The sequence below is a fragment of the Venturia canescens genome, chromosome 2, assembly GCF_019457755.1.
Source record: "Venturia canescens isolate UGA chromosome 2, ASM1945775v1, whole genome shotgun sequence".
NCBI lineage: Eukaryota > Metazoa > Arthropoda > Insecta > Hymenoptera > Ichneumonidae > Venturia > Venturia canescens.
In genome coordinates this window covers 18243358-18261831 of record NC_057422.1, presented here as the reverse complement: position 1 = coordinate 18261831, position 18474 = coordinate 18243358, and the positions used below count along the sequence as shown (strand labels likewise).

General features: G+C 40.0%; 1 protein-coding gene across 1 annotated transcript in view; it reads right to left on the bottom strand.

The window, feature by feature from the left end:
• Window positions 1-18474, bottom strand: part of Ten-m (teneurin transmembrane protein Ten-m) — a 366438-nt gene that overhangs the window by 331708 nt on the left and 16256 nt on the right. The gene's annotated exons all lie outside the window — the stretch shown is intronic.

The window sequence follows — 18474 nt, the reverse complement described above, 5'->3', positions numbered from 1 at the left end:
ATAATCTCAGCAAATCTCCTAATAAATCTGAAAAAAATTGACATTATTCAGCAAGCCTTGCTCATGTTGCCCAAAAAATTTCATATTTTTAGCATCATTTTTAACGGAGATATCACTGAATGTGTCTTGACTTCCATAAGATTACATGTTATTTGGCCCAAATTGTTATTGATTTTTCTCAGCAACGACGCTCCTAAACTATCTGAAAAATTAACTGATTTTTTTTTACACTTCACTTTATAAGATGCAATCGGTTTAAAAGCGGTGACGTCATTTTCATTCTAATGCCTCAACTTCCTTAAGTAGTTATTTGAAGGTTGAAGCTAAAGCATCGACTGCGTGCTCATTAGATCTATGAAAATCAATAAAAAATTTAAATACCAAGGTGTGACTATGCCTTTCTCGAATCATCTGAATGGGGATCTTTATCTTGATCTGATATCACTCATACGCTTGATTTCAAAGAATGATAAATTGTTCGCAACATGTCAACGAGAAAATAACAGTGGATGACGAAAGAAAAAATGGTTTAATCAATTTTCTTGAACTTTGAAAGTTTTATAAAAGTGTAACCATCGTCCATTGCAGTGGCGTTTTAAATAACTGACGTCATGGAATCAATAATGGTTCTTCCGATTTGATTAAATTCGTTTCTTTGTGAACTCTACAACTATTTTTCCATAAAAAAAAAAAACGTTCAGGAAAGTTAGTTGAAAAAATGTTGTAAGACAATATTGCCGTGTACTCAACTTGGCGTATAAAAATGTGGAATTCTATTAAAAAGTAAATGCCGTACAAAATGTCGTGCATTTTTGTGCCAGGTCTCGGTGGAATGAGGATTTTAATTGTTGGCTCGAGGGAGAAGCAATTAAGGAATGAAGCAACTTTCTACTCGCGTTTTGTCTTCTCCTCTTCTCAATGATTCTTCGTGCATTTTACCCTGAGAAAAATTTATAGAGAAAAAGAATGCAAATGTTAAAAAATACCTTGCAGTCGTTCCTCATAAATACGTCCCTGAAAATTCATTACAGAAGTAAACATTCATCCCTACGATTCTTATATGTGACTTGAAAAATTTCAATAAAACTATAAATCATTTTCAGCAAATGTGAAGCAACGAAAAGTCTGACAAACTTGTATCAGGGCCACATTTATTTTGACCGAGTTTTGGTGAGTTTTATCACAACCGGGAACTCGGTGAAATTTCTTCCAATCAGAGCATGACACGCGAGCAGGGATCTAGCTGTGCGGTCGCCATCTAAGCATGCCTTGCACCTGAAGCAGCTTAGCGAGGAAATTACTCATGTAACGCACATTCAACAACGTTGATAACTGCCACAATTTTTTTTTATGCTTCCAAAGTGCCCCCGATTTTCTCAACCAAGTATTCAGATATTAGGGAAAGAATATTATTATTTCTCGCCTGCACTCTGTGTCTCCAACAGCCGAGGGTAGAAAGATCGTTCAGTCGTAAGCTCCGATGGACGCAAAACGTGCTTTTCGAAGTTGCAAACTTACTAAGCTCGTGGAGTTTTGCGAGGAACTTGAGATTGTCTAAAACGTTCTCGATCTCGATCGGAACGGGGTCGTCTACCAGCCTGAATAATAGACATTGTTGTACGGGCTTAGAGAAAGGGTTAGCCTGAACCTTCTCGTCCTACGGCAACTCTTCTACTCGATGAATCATTCATTAAATGCCCGGACTCGTTTAATCTTCGATGTGAGAAACTTCGAGTCGAGCCAACTTGTAATTTATTGATCCTATTAGATCCAAAGATTTGCTTGAGCTTTATTCGTTGAAACGACTCTTCGTTTATTTAAAAATAACAAATCCCTGTGAACCAACAAAATTATTTCACTGCGAACAATTAGAGGATATTTGTAAGAGTTCCATTAGAAAAGCCATTTGCGATGACTACGATTCCGAATGTAAGCTGCAATCCAAAAACACGCCAAATCTTTTTTTTCGAAGTTGAATATTAAACTAGTTTTGCTCGAAACGTACTCGTGATGATTTTTCTTTTACAAAATCCATAATTTTTCAACTCCAAAATTATGATTTGCACAGTTTTTTCATTGTTTTACTCATAAAAAACGACAACGTTCGAGAAAAAACTCTACAAAGAATCGATAATTACATGGAAACGTTTTTTTTACTGAACTTCAGCCAGATTGTAAAAACCCGGCGTTTTTGAAACAACGCTCTTTGATGATCGAACACCTTTCAAATTGATTTGAATTTTTTTTCCCTCATGCTGGTGAGGGGTTACTGGCTCGTGGATTTTTTGAAACTCATGCATTTGAGGTAGCGTTGTGGATGAAAACTATCCTCGATTTTCCACCCTTCCATATGTTTGGATACGCCCTTAAGTGCAGATTAAAAACGAATAAATATCACCCCTTGGAAATTTTATTTACCAATCACTCAGAGAATTTGTTTACCCTTTTTTGCATATAGGCAAGTTTTTCACCCTAACATATTCCCTCATAAAGTATGAGCTCATTGACAGGAGCACTTTGTAGGGACGAGCTCATGGCACACATACACAGGTATAGAGATACGTATACAAAAAAGGAAAATAAATTACAAGATTCCTCATCTCTCTCGGGAGTGTAGGGATCATGCTGGAAAAATGTATCTCGTCTGGTTGGTTTCCCAAGCTTTCAGGAAATCAACCATCGACCCACGCTGAGTTTTTTTTTCTCGAGGAGAAAAAAGAAGAAAAAAAGCTGCACGTATCAGTTCGAACGCAAAAATACATATAACAGAATTTCTAGAAACGAAAATTTCTCGAAGATTTCGCGGTTCATGAGGGCGTGTTGAGCCTCGACGAACCCCAGTTCTGGCCCGCTGGGGACCATCAATATTTCGCGAAACATATTGGCAAGGAAAAAAAATAACAATCGTCGAATTCACTCGAGACTCCTCTTTCCCATTTTTCACGTTCGACGTTCGTCCACCATTTTTTTGGACCACTTTTCTTTTTCGATCCTTTGATCTTTAGTTATCAGAAATGCTTTCAATTTTATTAAGATTGAGGAGTTAATTAGCCGATTGATTCTATAATAATTTTATTGAAATGTTGATTATTTTATTCTGTTCTTGGGTACATAATTATAATTACGATTATTAGAATTGATGAATAGCTTATTTTGGGTTTGAAAATGAAAATAAAGAAGTTATTTTCGAAATAAACTTTTGGTTTTGGCGAAAATTCAACTTTTATCCGGAGGTTAAAAAAATAACAAAATTCTAAAAAGCTACGTGCAATGAAAATTTATTCTCTGGCGCAACCAATATTCTACCTTCAAAAACATTCACTTTTATTTATTTTTTATTCGTTCGGGTAGCTGTAAAGATTTTTCGTCGTCTTTGGTTTTTGTATCTATAAAATATGAATAAATTTGTTTAAAAATTGATTCAAGTCGGTGAGCAAATGAATAATGACTGAAATTTTAAACTAGAAATGATTGCTTCGAACCTAGAAATATGACCAAGTGAGTTGTATGAGAGTATAAAATATTTTCGCACAGAATGCAGTATTGTCTTGAACTGTATGTAAATGGGTCAAGCATTAATGTTTTCGTGAATACGTGAAATTCGAGAAAAAGCATAGAATTGATTTTTTAATTCCTTACAATCGCGTTTCCCTAATAAATGAGTAGCAATTCAGGTAATTTTTTTTTAATTTCAACATTCACTGCTCATTTCTCTTTAAAAAAAACTTTGAAAAAGTGACAATCTACCGTCGGAGCTTCTGATTTTTTTTCGACTATTGAGATTACGATGAAAAGTGTCAAATGCAGAAACCTAACGTGATGGGTATGGAAATCTTCATCCCTTCGTGGTTGGAAAGGGTTGATGGTGATTGCAGAGAAAGAACTCTTTGATTATCCCATCACTGTAATAATCGATCGACGGATCCTGAAGTTTTCGCTGCGAAGTTTATCAACTTCATAATCTCTCTGGTGCTAACGACAAAAAGCATTTCTGTCTTGACTTTCAATCCCATGAGCAATTTATCCATTGTTTTTCTCTGCTCCGAACAATCGTATCCTTCGAAAGCTTTACAATCTGAGAATTCTTAAGTAAAATGAGGTCTGGTAATTTTGAAAATTAATCAATCCCTTCGTTTCAAAGAGATATAAAAACTTTCGTCACTTTTCCCCTGATTGAAAAATTGTTACGTTTTCGTTCCAAACGAAGCAAAGTTTTCCAACAGTCTCAAGACGTTGTACGAGGTTAATCAACCTGGAAATTCAAGTTCCACGTTTTCCCCTGCGCAAGAGTTTGTAATCACCGAATAATTACTACTTTTAATGGCAGCTAAGGAAGGATTGAGAAAGATTAATCCCTTCATAATCATTTATAAAGTAGAGATTGAGAGTGTGAAAAATAAACTATCAATTCAGATTGAACGGAATTGATTCGACGAACTAATAATTTCCTCCAATTTCACTACAATATTAACTTATGAATCAAAGGATTTTTAGAACTAGTGAGGAAACCTGATACGTGCTCGACTTTGTTGCAGCGTCGACAGACGAAAACATGGTCGTTTTCGTTTACTGAAAAAAAAAACAGAAATATAAGTTTTGTCCCAGTAGCACAAAATTCAACAAAAAAATCATGCAAAATATCCCAAAACATTAAAATTTCTTCCAAAATCTTTCACGATGCAAAACGGGGTTATGGAACTTACGAAAGTAATACCAATAAAGTTTAGCATATTTTTGGAAAGTGGAAAAAGGGAGAGAGAGGATAGCGAGGGGAAAAAAGTACAACGACGTGGCATCATAAAACTCAAGATCATGTAGAAAACTTGAGATCAAAGTTTTCCAATAAACTGGCCAGTGGAGCGGTAATCAGTCCCTTTCTACGATGAAACTTTTCGCGTAAACGACTTGATAACGCCATCTACGTACAAGTATGCTATATCTGATAGGTAAATGTGTCTCGAAAAAATTTGGAAAATTTGGTGGATTATGAACTCGGCACAGTGCTCCAGAAGTGTCGATGTAAAAATATAATAATATTTCCATCCTTGTGAGACAAAATGTTCGCAGTCTCACTGAAAAATACTGCTCATTTATTGAGAATCACGACAAATCAGAATTTTAGCGTCACCCATCGAATTTGAGTCTCAGTAATCAATAAATTCAATGGTTCAATCGAGTAACGAATAAACGATAGTTAGCTCTTCTAAAAATCAAATAAAAAGAACGTTCATCGATGGAAGTTTAAAAATAAAAAATACCTACACACAGAATCTGCAGGAAATGGACTGAAAATTGTTGATAAATGTAGGAGAACGAGATAAGGAAATAATAAATAGTAAAAATGGTTATTACGTCGGTACCGGGGCCAGTATCGCTGTCTTGCGAAAGATATGGTTTATATAAAATGAGTTATAACCCATTACCACATTCGATTGCCGTAAGCCCTGATTCGGAGATTATAACCTGCTCCTCTCAACCTAATCCTGTGAGTATACACATACATATAACCAAATCGAAAATACACACAGACACGAATGCGAGTATGTACATATACATACAGTTGTGTACTTTATGATACACTGATATACGAGGTTGGTTAATATTATATTATTCGACCAATCATTCTTAATACTAATTGATATTAACGAGTGATCAGGTATGCTCGTTCTCGTGCAAAGAGCCTGAGGCATCGAGAATTTACAGAATTCACACGTGCTTCGATTCGACGAGTTCATTCATCAGCGCATATATTTATGTGTACTTATGCTTGATACGTGAAATGTTGCTGTTATGCCTGAAGCTGTAGATCAACGAATTGATGTCGATTTATATGCCCGTACAATATTTTTTCGTTCCTCTGATAGTTCCCATGTACAGATGAGTACGAGCGAAATCAAGAGAATTGACGATTTCGGATGATTAATTATGATCGTGCTCGTCAATCTGTTGATGTTATATTGAGGGCACAGTTTGCCCTTCTGGTCAAAAAAAAATAATGGCCGAAAAAATTTTAATGGTGCTTTCGTACTTAATTGAAAATTGATTATTATCTCTTTAAGAAAGATCATGCGTTACATGTGATTCAAAAAAGCAACTGAACTGTTATGCTCTTCTAATGATCAAAGAAACGAATAAAATTTATTCTAGAAATTATTAAAATTATGTGTAACTTATTTGTTGAGATTGATTAATTTTTAGTACAATGACAGCGGTTAAAATACTTTCGTGGTAAAATCGTCAAGCAAAATGTGACAACAGCCATTTTCTATTTATATGTGTATGCATGTCTATGTTTTAAACTAGCTGGCTCATGGTGTTGTCAAACCTCCCACCGTTTGTGTCGTTATTACTCGTTAACCTCAAACAAGTGCTTTTCTTTTTCTATTCCCAAGCCATTTTCACCAGTAACAAAAGGCTTTCTCAAGACATCATTGATATCTAAAAACATTTTATTCTCTTATTCTCGTTTTTGGCTCTTTAAAGTTGGGAGGATCCTATTTCTTTAATCCAAATCGTTGCACAGAGAGTGTGCCTGCCATAAGAGCCTATGTATGACCCTTAAAAAAATGTGATTTTCGTTAATTGTTTTCTCGACAACTAGACGATAAATTCTATAATAATTTCGGGAATAGATGCCCCTTTTCCATCATATTTTCAAATTTCTCAAAGTTGGAATTTTCAATCCCCATTAGATTTGCGCGTAAATTTGCCTTATTCATGTACGTACTTTCGTTAAAGCCTTATAATAAAAACGTTCTGAGAAAATGGGAGTAATTATACCAACAAGTAGCATTAACTTTTCGGATAACTCGTCCGATCGTATCCTGGTACATGGGCTAGAAAAATGCGACTACGAAACTCAGAAAACGCGTGTATTTCAAGCAAACATCGGACTGTCACTTCGCATAGAGAAATGAGGGTTCACGCAGCTCTATTCTTATGAGTCTATTGAAATTTTCAACTCAAATTGTGATTAGGTACCAAGCAAAAAATTAAATAGACTGAGAAAATATGGCAACGTTGTAGACGGCACCCGTGTCATCGATCTTATCGACATTTTGGTCCTTGCGCAATTCGAATACACTTACAAAGTTCTCGCTATGATTCACTTATTATAGTTTCAGCAGCCGGCGACGTCTCTGTCAGCAGTGAATTCCGCTTACATACTTATAGAGCATTTTATGTAAAACGCGAAGCCAGCTGCGTAGGATTCTTCCATAAGAAAATTCTTTTTTAGTGGTCGCATTAACCGCAATTCACTCGTTTTTGGAAAAATGTTTTTCCGCATATTTGATGTAATCGACTCAAAAACTTACGGCGCACCAAAATATCGCAAAATTCCACCTACTCAAGTACGGCTCGAAGCGTCTTGAGTCGAACTTTCATGCTTCGGTTGGCAACACACAATGTTATGATACGAGAAACGTTTATTTGTCATCTCGCAGCTCATTCATGCCACGTCGCTTCTAGACCGCATTGTATAAACTCAACATATACCTTAAGATCCGCGTACGCATCGGCTGCGTTATAAATTGGATATTACGCTATTAGTTAGCGATTAAATTAGGCGAGCTGAGTGGTCTTTGCCAGCTTGCTGGCATCCTACGTTAGATACGATCCGATAAACTTACGAAGCTCGAGTGAACGTGAAAGCAGCTCTCCCGATGAATATACATGATCTATACATCCTCGTAGAAAGCTCGTGCAGCCAACTGATGAGTCTTGGAGCAGTCCACTGCTGCTCCTCGAACCATATTACACTGGCGAAATTGTTGTAATGGAAAAAATACTTGAACATTTTTAGTCTTCTGACGTTTCGAAGCGAGCTGCTCTAATTCAATTAAACTGAACGCGTTGTTCATTAAAATCGTCCTCACAGTTGTCCTGCATTCCGCATCCTCGTTCCCAATCAATTTTTGCTCGCAATTAATGAAGATTTTACAAGTGATTGTAAAAAAAGAAACTCGAATAAAAACTATTTTATTTCGAATCTGTTTTTCCTCGTGCTTTAGCGCTTGCTCATCTTGGCGGCAGGTTCGGAAGTATGGATCTTCTCAACTCGCCACTTGACCCGGACCACTCGTCGATCTCGCAGCGCAGCACTTATAATCTTACGTCGTGTTTTTCTCGTCGGTAAAACTCATTTTGTCGTTTTCTCGTCACTCTTCCCCCCTCCCCTGCTCTTCCTTTTTTCTCTCTGGGGCTTGGACGAAAAGACACATCGCTTGGGTGGTCGATCCTACCCTGATGTCGTGGGTCGTTTTCGTCTTCGTCTTCGAGAGTCCCTCCAGTTTTCAGACGAGAATAGAATGTCTCGGCGTTGCAATTATGTCGACTATATCCATTAAGCGACATCCGTCCGTTCTCATACTTTTTCAAGACTTTTTTTATCAGAGGAAATATATTATTTCATACTAATTGCGATGTAACAGTGGCGAAAATACGATTTTGATGCTGAAAACAATAAATTATGTTAATCCGAATGAAATCAATCAATATTTTGGAAATCATTGAGTTTGATTGACAAAAAAAGACAAATTGGAAATCCAGTTGGAAACGGTAACCTCTGATTACAAGGAACTTTCGGATTTGTTTACAGCAGCTAATTTAAAGTGCTAATAAGAAAAGATAAGTGACGAAACTTTTCGTTTAATTGCTAATCGAAATGACTTTTTCCTTGAGGACTGTTTTATTGGGAATTTAAGAAAATTTTCTCCGGTTGGACTCGTTAAACATTGATCAAGCCGAGTCTGCAGACTCCGAGGGAGTGTTGTCTCGTCAGAGTCTCGAGTGCAGAGAAAAAGAGAGCGGAAGAGAGAGAGGGACATCGACGATAGTTTGGTCGAAATGAGGGAAAGAGCAAAGGTAAATACGACGTGTTTGTGGCAAGGAAAGGGTGAGGGGCTGCTCGAAGTCTCTTCGTGTTCAAGGAAACATCGGTCTTTCCGACATCAAAAACTCACGAGATTCGGTAGTTTCGCTATTTTCGAAATGGTTTAAGTCTCTTTGGAAATATTTAACAGTTTTACTTGTTTTGATTAAGTGTAATTCAAGCTATCCACGTTCAATTAGTTTTGCAGTCATGTTCGAAACATCAATCAGACTGGTGAACACAAAATTTCAGTCTTTTTCCGCAGGGCTTTCAGTCCCACGATGCACAGAACTACCCCACTTCCGCCTCAAAGCATCCACTCTCATATCAACTTCGATGTTTATTTCCAATTAGCATAATTCTTGGATCGATTTGAAACAGGCACAACTTGAGTCTTCGAAAATGGTATAAAAAGATAGTTTCCAAGTTTTGCTCACGATTTCCGGAAAAATCAGACGGAAAAAATGGCATCGATGACCGAATCCATGCATTTCTGTGTGCAAAAATTCCAGGGAAATACCCAGTTTTTTCGCACCCATGAAAAAAAGTGTAACGACGTCGCCTGTTTTGATTTAATGTGAAAACCGTATATTCATTTTCGCATTCTATGTTGATAATTTATTTTTTTTTATAGCGTCTAAAATCTTGTGTTGATGCAAAATATTTCCGGTAGCTTTCCGAGGCCATTTTTCGACGTTTTCTAAAGAAAAAACAAGTTTCGGGAATGACGACTGTTACGAGGAAATGATACTTCTCCCATCCGTCCGTACATATTGCTTTATTGCGACGAAGCGTGAATTCGCAATTGCCAAGGACACAAATACCCTGTTGTACAAACATATAAGGGTGGCCATTTTCTCTGTTGCTGTGCAATTGCCCCACTCCTCTGTTGTTTCCGCTCGGTCGGTTGACAAAAGTTGCACCAGCCTGTCGAATAATGGCCCGTTGTATCGTTTGAAGCCCCCTTCCTCTCCGGCTGTCTGACTTGCACCGTTTGACATATGTATGGACGAGATATATCAAATTGATACCGATACGAGTCGACCCTTGTCATTGAATTGTTTCATTTTTCAAGGCTCGTAGATAAAAATACAGCATGGAAGGACCTCCTTAATGTATTCGACCTTTTGGTGCACAGCCATATGTGCAGTCTCAACTGTACCGATTGAATAATGAATTTGTACTTCACAAAACAATAAATTATTAAGCTTTTTGACCTTTTTGACCTAAGAATGACCTCGAAACGAGTTTTCTTCGTTCCAATTCACGTAACAAATATTTTTTCGCTTTCTGCTCTCAAGATATAAGTAAAGCTCAAAGGGTTCTAAATATTGTCCCTTGAACACACACAGACTCGTACACACAGATAAACATGACTTATAGTTAAGGGCTTCGAGTGAGAAAGTTTTCTCTCAGCACTCGACGGTGGCACCTAACGGCAACTATAATGTCGCAAGTTGCAGGTGTTTGAGAAAAAGAGTGGAAGGATGAAAAAAAGAATATAAAACAGTGAATATGGATACGGTAAAGAACGGTTGAAAAGCTTTCTTCAGCGGCTCTTGCTCCGTCCTCACCGAGAAAGGGAGCCGCGAGTCTGTCGAGTGTGTATGCACGCACACCGCAGCATCTTGGATTGCACAAAAGTGCCAGTACCAGCCCCCATTTTTGATTGTGTACGTGCACTCTGTTTTCTTCGCGGTACCTGTGTGCACAAACCATACGAGCGCCAGACTTCTCGATAGTTTTGGCTCCAGCCGGTACGCTTTTTCCACGCCCCCTCTCCCTTTCTCTCCTCTTGGGTCCCCCGCAAACTATTACTATCGGGTCATTGCTTTTTATGGCTACGATCGGCCCAAAATTTATTCGAAACGCTTCGCTGATTGGCGTTTTAAATTTCTCGAGCCATTGGGCGACCCTGTTCCTTCGCATCCTCTCGCCAATCCCTTCGTCTGGCTTCCACAGAGAAAAGGGAGCTTGTAAAGAAGCCTGGCATCTAAGGAGGACTGGATATACCTTACACCCCTGGAAACACATTCGCACATTCGAGCCCCTAAATCCCTCAAGAATTATGACCACCCCCCTCAACCGCTAATACCTTTCACCCCCTTCATCGACGTTCCTCATCGCTTCCGGTACATCCTTTCTAATCTCTTTGTTATCCGGGCTTGCCCCGTCCGGCTTGGCGGAACTCCGAGACCCGGCGAGATAGCATGTCGCGTAATAATGTTTGTTTTACGAGCCTCGACGAGTGGCTTAAGATACTCCAGGAAGTCTTGTTCCAGTCCAGGGCTCCGGTGATCTTCCCTGCCTCGGGAGAGCTCCGGAGCTTTTTTTCAAACAGGTTTTCAGCGGTCCTGTGAATCTCATCCTGGTTAACGGAGAAATTCTTATCCCCTCATTACTTAGACCGGCAATAAACCTTCGTTCGTACCTGGATCTGCGAGACTGAGAAATGAAAGAGGAATTGTTGCAGGTTGCTAGGTCGGAAGCTCGGTGTCGACGAGGTCGGAGCACAGGCCAGAAAATACAGTGAAACATTCGAAATATGGAGATAGAAAAATTCCGGGCAGTAACACGCTGCTGGAAAAGTTGGCAGTCTTTGTGAACGAACGTGATCAGATTTAGGCAGATCATGCGCTTCGGTCGAACCATTGACACCATACCCGACCCAACGTATGTCCAGGCAAACTCGCGCCATCATTGACGCCCGGACACATTGCCCTGTCCATCCTTCATCCAGTGTGCATCCTGCTTCGAGTGGACGAATGTTCAACGACCTTCCATTCACTCATACGCTACCTCCGCCAATGTGAACTATCCAGCATGGAGACAATGCGAACTACCCGCCGGGAGACGAAAACGGGATTTCGGGCCATTGAGGTCGTTCAAAAGTCACCAGTGTATTTTCATCCAGCACACAGAGAAGAACCAGCATAACGCTGATGCAAATAATCTATGGCCAAACATACTCTTGTCAAATTACTGAGGATTCAAATGCTTCATATCACAATCACTAGGTTTTGGAGACTGGCACTTTTTGCAATATTTTCATCAGACTGTCGACGTTGTGCAATCAGCGAGATATCCAATGGAAAAGTGGCAGCAGAACGTGGAGAAAGTGTTTACGAATTTATGATGCGTTTATAAATTCATTTTACTGATTACTAATTACTTTGACTAATTATTTTAATGCGTTAGCGTATTTGAGGCAACTGATGTTGGGCAAGTCCGTGGTTTTGGAAACTATACCACGGTTGCTTCGGGGTAGCCGGAGAATCAGAGACCAGGTAAAAAGTTGTACAATGTATTTCAGTTTTGGCTGCCATGAGTTGTCGCTCTTGAAACATTCGAGGGATAATGACTTTTTGATGGGGTGTGTGGTATCAGCTCCCGACAACGGAGAAGAAATCTTTTACGTTCGAATAAAAAATTGATCGAAGTGGATCCCAACGACGGTTTCTTCCGCGCGATAAATGTGAAAGCTCATTGCATTTCCTGTATTCGAAATTCTCATTTGTGTTCATCCAATCTTTCGTCGTATCTTTCTCCTCTTTTGCTTTATCCTAATGACCAGACATTTTGGGACTGTAGGATTTTCAAGATTTCTCAATCTTGACTCTGTTTTTTTCGTTAAAATCAACCCCCCCGTTCTCTACCTTTGACGATCCCTTTCTACGTTTGACCCCTACAAAAGTTCACCGCAGTTGACAGCCAGGCTCATTTTCAATTGACGACCGACGAATTGTAATTGTTTCAAGTTTAACGAACTCTGGAAGGAAAGTTGTTGCAAAACTTACCGTTGTACAGCAACCCATATAGTGGGTGACACGAATAAGAAAAGCTTCCAATACGTACCTGCAACAAAAATGGAAAGTTCGATTATCCAGCTGTGTTTCTTTCGACCCTCGACTTAATTTTGAACAAGTGATCTTTGCGAATATAAACAAACATGTGCAATACTCAATTACATTAACAATTAGAGGTTTCAAGTCGCCTCACGATTGCAACGAAAACTTTTCGATTGCACCGACATATTGATTTTCTCTCGAAATTAATAATCCTACTTCGGTTAGGTCCTTAATGAAAACCGGAAGCAATAACTTCAAAATCTCAACTCACTTGAACGTGTTACGCCAATTTATAGATAATTGTTATTAAATAGAAATTCCAATTTCGATTCTAAATAGAAAATATCTGGAACACAAGAAACCATTTTAATCGTATTTCAGAAAACCTAATTGCCTAAATATTTTAATCATCTCAGTTATTTATAGCTCGTTTTGTGTACCGGGAGCTTTCTAAGCTCTCCGGAGCTTCGAAACGAAGCTCGTCCTTGTACACATAACAGTCGACTCGTTCCCTTTCTCCCTTTCTCCCTCTTCCGCTCTTCCAGTCTCGCTCTATCGACTTCTACTTCCTGCCTAATGACGAGACCGGCATAAAACTTTCGACACGACACGCGAACCCAAGACGAACTAACTTCTCCCTTATTATTGCTTAGCTTTCCTCATTGTATTTAACCCCACCCCTTGCCACCATTCCCTTTATCCTCCGCCCCTTCGCCGTTCTGACATCGTTGCTTCACTTTTCGTGCCTGTTACTCCATTCACCTGACGTTTCTTCTTCAGCCTTCAAAACAATGCAAAATCACGGGATTCCGTAAATGAAATACTTCTTCACAGTGGAACAAAGTTTCTCTCTCTCTCATATCTTCATTTTTGCTCGTCTATCAGTTTCATTTTTACAACTTCCACCATGAAGTTGGAATAATTCTGTGACAGCGATTTCTCCAGTCAATGATTTTCCGCTGAGGCCATTCGATTTCATTTATCGTTGGTCATCGATCGGTACGAGGAATGTTTACGCTTCTATAAAAAGGATCGTAAGCTTAATGCTCATTCATAATCCTTGTCTTGACACGTACAGACGTCTATATACAATATAAAAAAAGTTCGCAAACGTGACTGCACGTTGATCGAGATAAATTCGTGATATTTATAGTTTCCGAGGCGGGGATCGCGGGGATACAAGAACGCGCTTGCCGCAAGCTGGCCATTGTACTTTCTATAAATGCATCGCTGCGCCGTTTGCAGCTGCATTAAAATTTTCTGTGGAATATTACTTCAAGAATTATTAATTTACATACTTTCGTGGATACACGAAGTGTCTCAAAATTCTCGATCAATCGATCGAGCGTGAATTAACTGCAAAAGTATCAAGAGAAAAGTTTCTCAGTTTTTCTATTTGTCTAACACATTCCCGAATAATAAATCGATGACGAATGAGGAAAAATAAGGCACGCCAAGCGCTGTGTGCAAATTCTTTCGACTCCACCGATCCGCTCCAACGTTTTCCGCCTTCCACAGACCGCTCCTCGTCGCGATGCCTCACATTCGGTTCGACTAATGAATTTTTATTAGACTCGTCAACAGCACATCGTAAAAAAAGGTCCAAAACCATTTTCTTCAACGATAAACTTCCATTGCACAGTTCGAACGCGAGGTTTGTGGCCCCCTGTATGAACTCTTGTATTCGTAATACACGTGCATACATATATTCATTGACAAATGTGTTGTATTCGTTTTTACGTGCCATGGGTGCGGGTTTCGTACTGCAGTAAAAATTCCTCTTACGAACGAGCAAAGGAGTACGAGTCCTCAGTACACAGTGTTATGTACATGCGCGCACGCATATACATCCAGTGGCAAAACACTCGCGGTTGTACGCTTGTGTGCTCGGGCTCCTAAGTGCACGCTAAGCATACGTAAGCTCGACGATACCCAAAAGGTATAATAGAGCTTGAATACACGACAAGAGCACGTTATTAACGGCCCTTTTTCATTTCTTATGACAGAGATCACCTCAATATTCTGCAGCCGATGGTTTCAGTACTGCTCCTCTTTTTCGAAATTGTTCAATATGAGAGTAGATGCAAATGAAAACAATATTTGTTTGCAAAAGCAGGGCGGTACGAGTGGACGAACAAAATTTCACTAAACGAGATCTGAAATGCTTGAGATCGATGCTATTTTTTATTTCTCTACTAAAAAGCGTTCGAAAAATATGGGATTCTTTTTTTTCGAATAAAAAAAGTGTCTCGTCCCGCGAGTATTGAATCTGGAGTGGCCACACGCATTTTTCACTTCCACTTATGGCTGAGGGAGGCTGACGATGGTACAGAGAAACGTGAAAGTATGCGCAGCATGAGGCAATGCATCCGGGCTAATTCGGCAAAGTCAATTATTCTCGGGGGAATATTCGATTTTCGGAATATCGACGAATCGTTGACGGAACGCGGAATTCGATTCGCTCCGCTCGCTGAAAGAAAGAGGACGCGTAAACGAGATAATCTTTACGTCTGGTGCGATAAACGTGAAGAGAGATCACTAAAAAACTCTTTGATTGATCGAATAAATAGTGACAAAAGGAAAAATGTGTTCTCGCCATAACTGGAAGTTACGATACATGCGGAATCGCCATTAAATTTATGAAAATTATCAAATATTGAAGAAAATTTAGGATTTTTTTTTTTTTTTTTTTTATCATCGAGAGTGAAATATCACTTGAAACGGAAGTGCTTCGAAGGGTGTCCTTAATTTGGGGGGACTTCCAACAGCGTTCTGGAAACGTGTCAAATATTTGGCCACAGCGGGGAGAAAAAATTTTGCCAAAATTATCAATCGAATGCAAAGTAGCGTAAGAAGAGAGTGCAAAACAAACGTGGAGTAAAGCTCCGCGACGAGAGAAGACACGGAAGAGCAAGGAGCACGGCAGTCGATATTCCCTGGCGAGATGCCATTTTTTCCGTTCAGAATACGAGCTCCTATGGTAATTTTTATTTTTTTACAATCGGTGTGTCGTATACCAACTTTAGTATATAGTAAGCTATTTTGTAGCCTCTGAAAAAAGGGGGTGTTATATCTCGATATGAAGCCGTCGTTTGGCTCTTATTCGGATCATAATTTTCAAGAAAAGTCGTAAGGAATTTTACGCTTTGTTACGTTGACATATTTCGACAAATATTGTACGAAATTTCATTGGTAATCTTCATTAGGAAAAAAAAATATTCTCCCTTTCGTCTGATGTTTATTTTTATTCAGCTATTTCAAACCATTCACCGATGTCAACTTTCAGCTACGAAGTTTCACTAAACTTGTGGTAGGTTGACACCATCAGACACTTGAAAAAACTTCCTGCTACTCAACGACTGATGCGTGAGTCGACACAGGCCTAAGAGACCACCCAACCACGGTCCAACTCGAGAGATTTTTAAAGTTCTATCCTTACTACGCACTCGTCATTGTTGGCTTACGTTTCTCATTATTTCATAATAATTTTAATTGTCTCAGTTGATTAGACAGTAAAAAAGATCGCTGATTAAATCAGAACTTCCATTAATCGTAGGGTCCGATTCACCCGAGCGAAGAGATATTGTGAGTGAGAATATAAATAATCGAAAGGAAGAGGACGCGTTCGTAAACGCGTTAAGGGTGTCTAACGGTCGGCAACTTAGCAATTTCCTTTGAGCCCCGGTCGGCAGGGCAAGGGAGACGAAAAGGTGGATTTCTGTTGATAATCGATAGTGCGATTCTCGGAAGGTCTTCCAAGCCCTTTGCAATCCTGTCTCAGGATCTTATCCGTGTCTCCCACCGGTTTTGCCACTATGGAGGTTCTCGGGTGCTCCAGTCCCTCCCACTCTTTATTTTCGCGTTGCGGTTGTCTTGAAGCATACTGAAGTTCTCGTGGAAGGTATCTTGTCCTGAACGCGTAGCTGCGATAAAGCAACGTCGTTACGAGAAGACAGACCCTTTTCTTCTTTCCCGTTTCGTTGGCCATGGCGGCGTCTAACAATCGCCATTGTTCTTTCACCGTGTTCACTGCACTCCCTCCGCAACTGCAACTCTCCAGGAGAAACGAGGACAAGCTAGTAAAAAGGAGAAAGGAAAAGAAGCGAACGAAAAAAGAGCAAAGTGAAAACAAAGAGAATCCCGCGAGTGTATTAGAGGCTGCGAAAGTGAGGGGTGGGGAGACAAAAAGATTGAGAGGAGTAAAGAAGCATGGGCGTGCATAATAAAACTAAAGCAGCTTTGTTTTCTGCCCAAGGCTATCTTCACTTCGTACGATTTTCTGTGTGCCCTCTCTGCTTATCATCCCGATAAGTGTGTTCATGTTCGCAATGTCCCTAAGGAACTTTTCCCTCTGCGCTGCTTCCTATCTTCCCTCCTTCCAGTACAACGAAGCTCTTCTGATTGATTAACAATCACATCGATAAAGACCATGGAAGATAATATTTTTCATGACTAACTCGCAGGAGGAGGAGGAAGAGAGAGAGAGAGAGAGAGAGAGAGAGAGAGAGAGAGAGAGAGAGAGAGAGAGAGAGAGAGAGAGAGAGAGAGAGAGAGAGAGAGAGAGAGAGAGAGAGAGAGAGAGAGAGAGAGACAAGTGGTAGCTTAACGAGGCAGAGGACTGGAGAACCCAGAAGGCGAACGAGATATGCTTCGGTTACACAACCAAGGAGAAAAGCCTCACCTACCGATGTATGGAGGGTGGATCCACTGAACATAGACGTGTCGGCATGTACACCAAGTCGTAGAGCTCGTACAAGTGGGTATGTGCGATACTCATTAGGCGCTTTAGGACCCTCATACCGCTGTAGAAGGTGAATAATTAATAAAGGAGTCAGCGGGACCAAACAGCAGGTAGTACTCGAGCACCCAGATGTATGCATCCTCCTGCTGCATTTCATTTTCCTGTGGGCACACCCATACACGTGTTCCAGATGCCATTTGGGTGCGAATAAACCTCCAAGAACAGGAAGGTATCATCAACCAACCTACAGAGGATCGATCCTAAACGAGTCAGGCTTACATGTCATCTGCTAAATATTGAACCCACCAGCTTGAACGGAACTTGGTTGAATCCGAATGCCTTACAACTGCAATCAGATCTTTCATCATGCAGGATCAGCATTTTCAAAAATTTCGACGATCTGGACTGGATCTTCAGGAAAACGTCTAACCAACAACTTGGTCATCACCTGCTAGAATGCTCACCCGGCCAATTTCTATTCGACATTTTCCTCAACGTTATCTACCGCCTACGAGAACTTATCTAATTTCGAATCAGCTCTTATCCCGGTGGATAAATCACCGACTCAGCCAACCAAGGACGATGGCAACCAACAAGTGCAGCAGAAGTTGTCCAGACGCCACATAAGCATCCGTGGAATCGAACGACGAAGAAAAAGAGCTTCGTCCACGCCTTCGAGAATAGGAAGATTTAGGAAACGCATCAAAGCCTCGTATCATAACTCAAAACTGACGTCCAACCTCTTCACGATCTTTTCGACTGCAAGCGGCGGCCACCGAGCGGAGCAGCAGATTGTAAGCCAGAAAACTCCAGGGAAACCATAAACAATTCAGGCAAGTTCGATTATGAAACTTTTAAACGAATATATAGGGGCGAGTCGGAGCTTCGGAATCATGACGTTTGTTTGCCCCCGCGACCATTTCTGCCTTCGATCATGTAGCATCTCACTGTATAATGGAATGCTGATTTATTTGGTATAGTAACAGAACAGCATTACGTATTGGACGTTATGA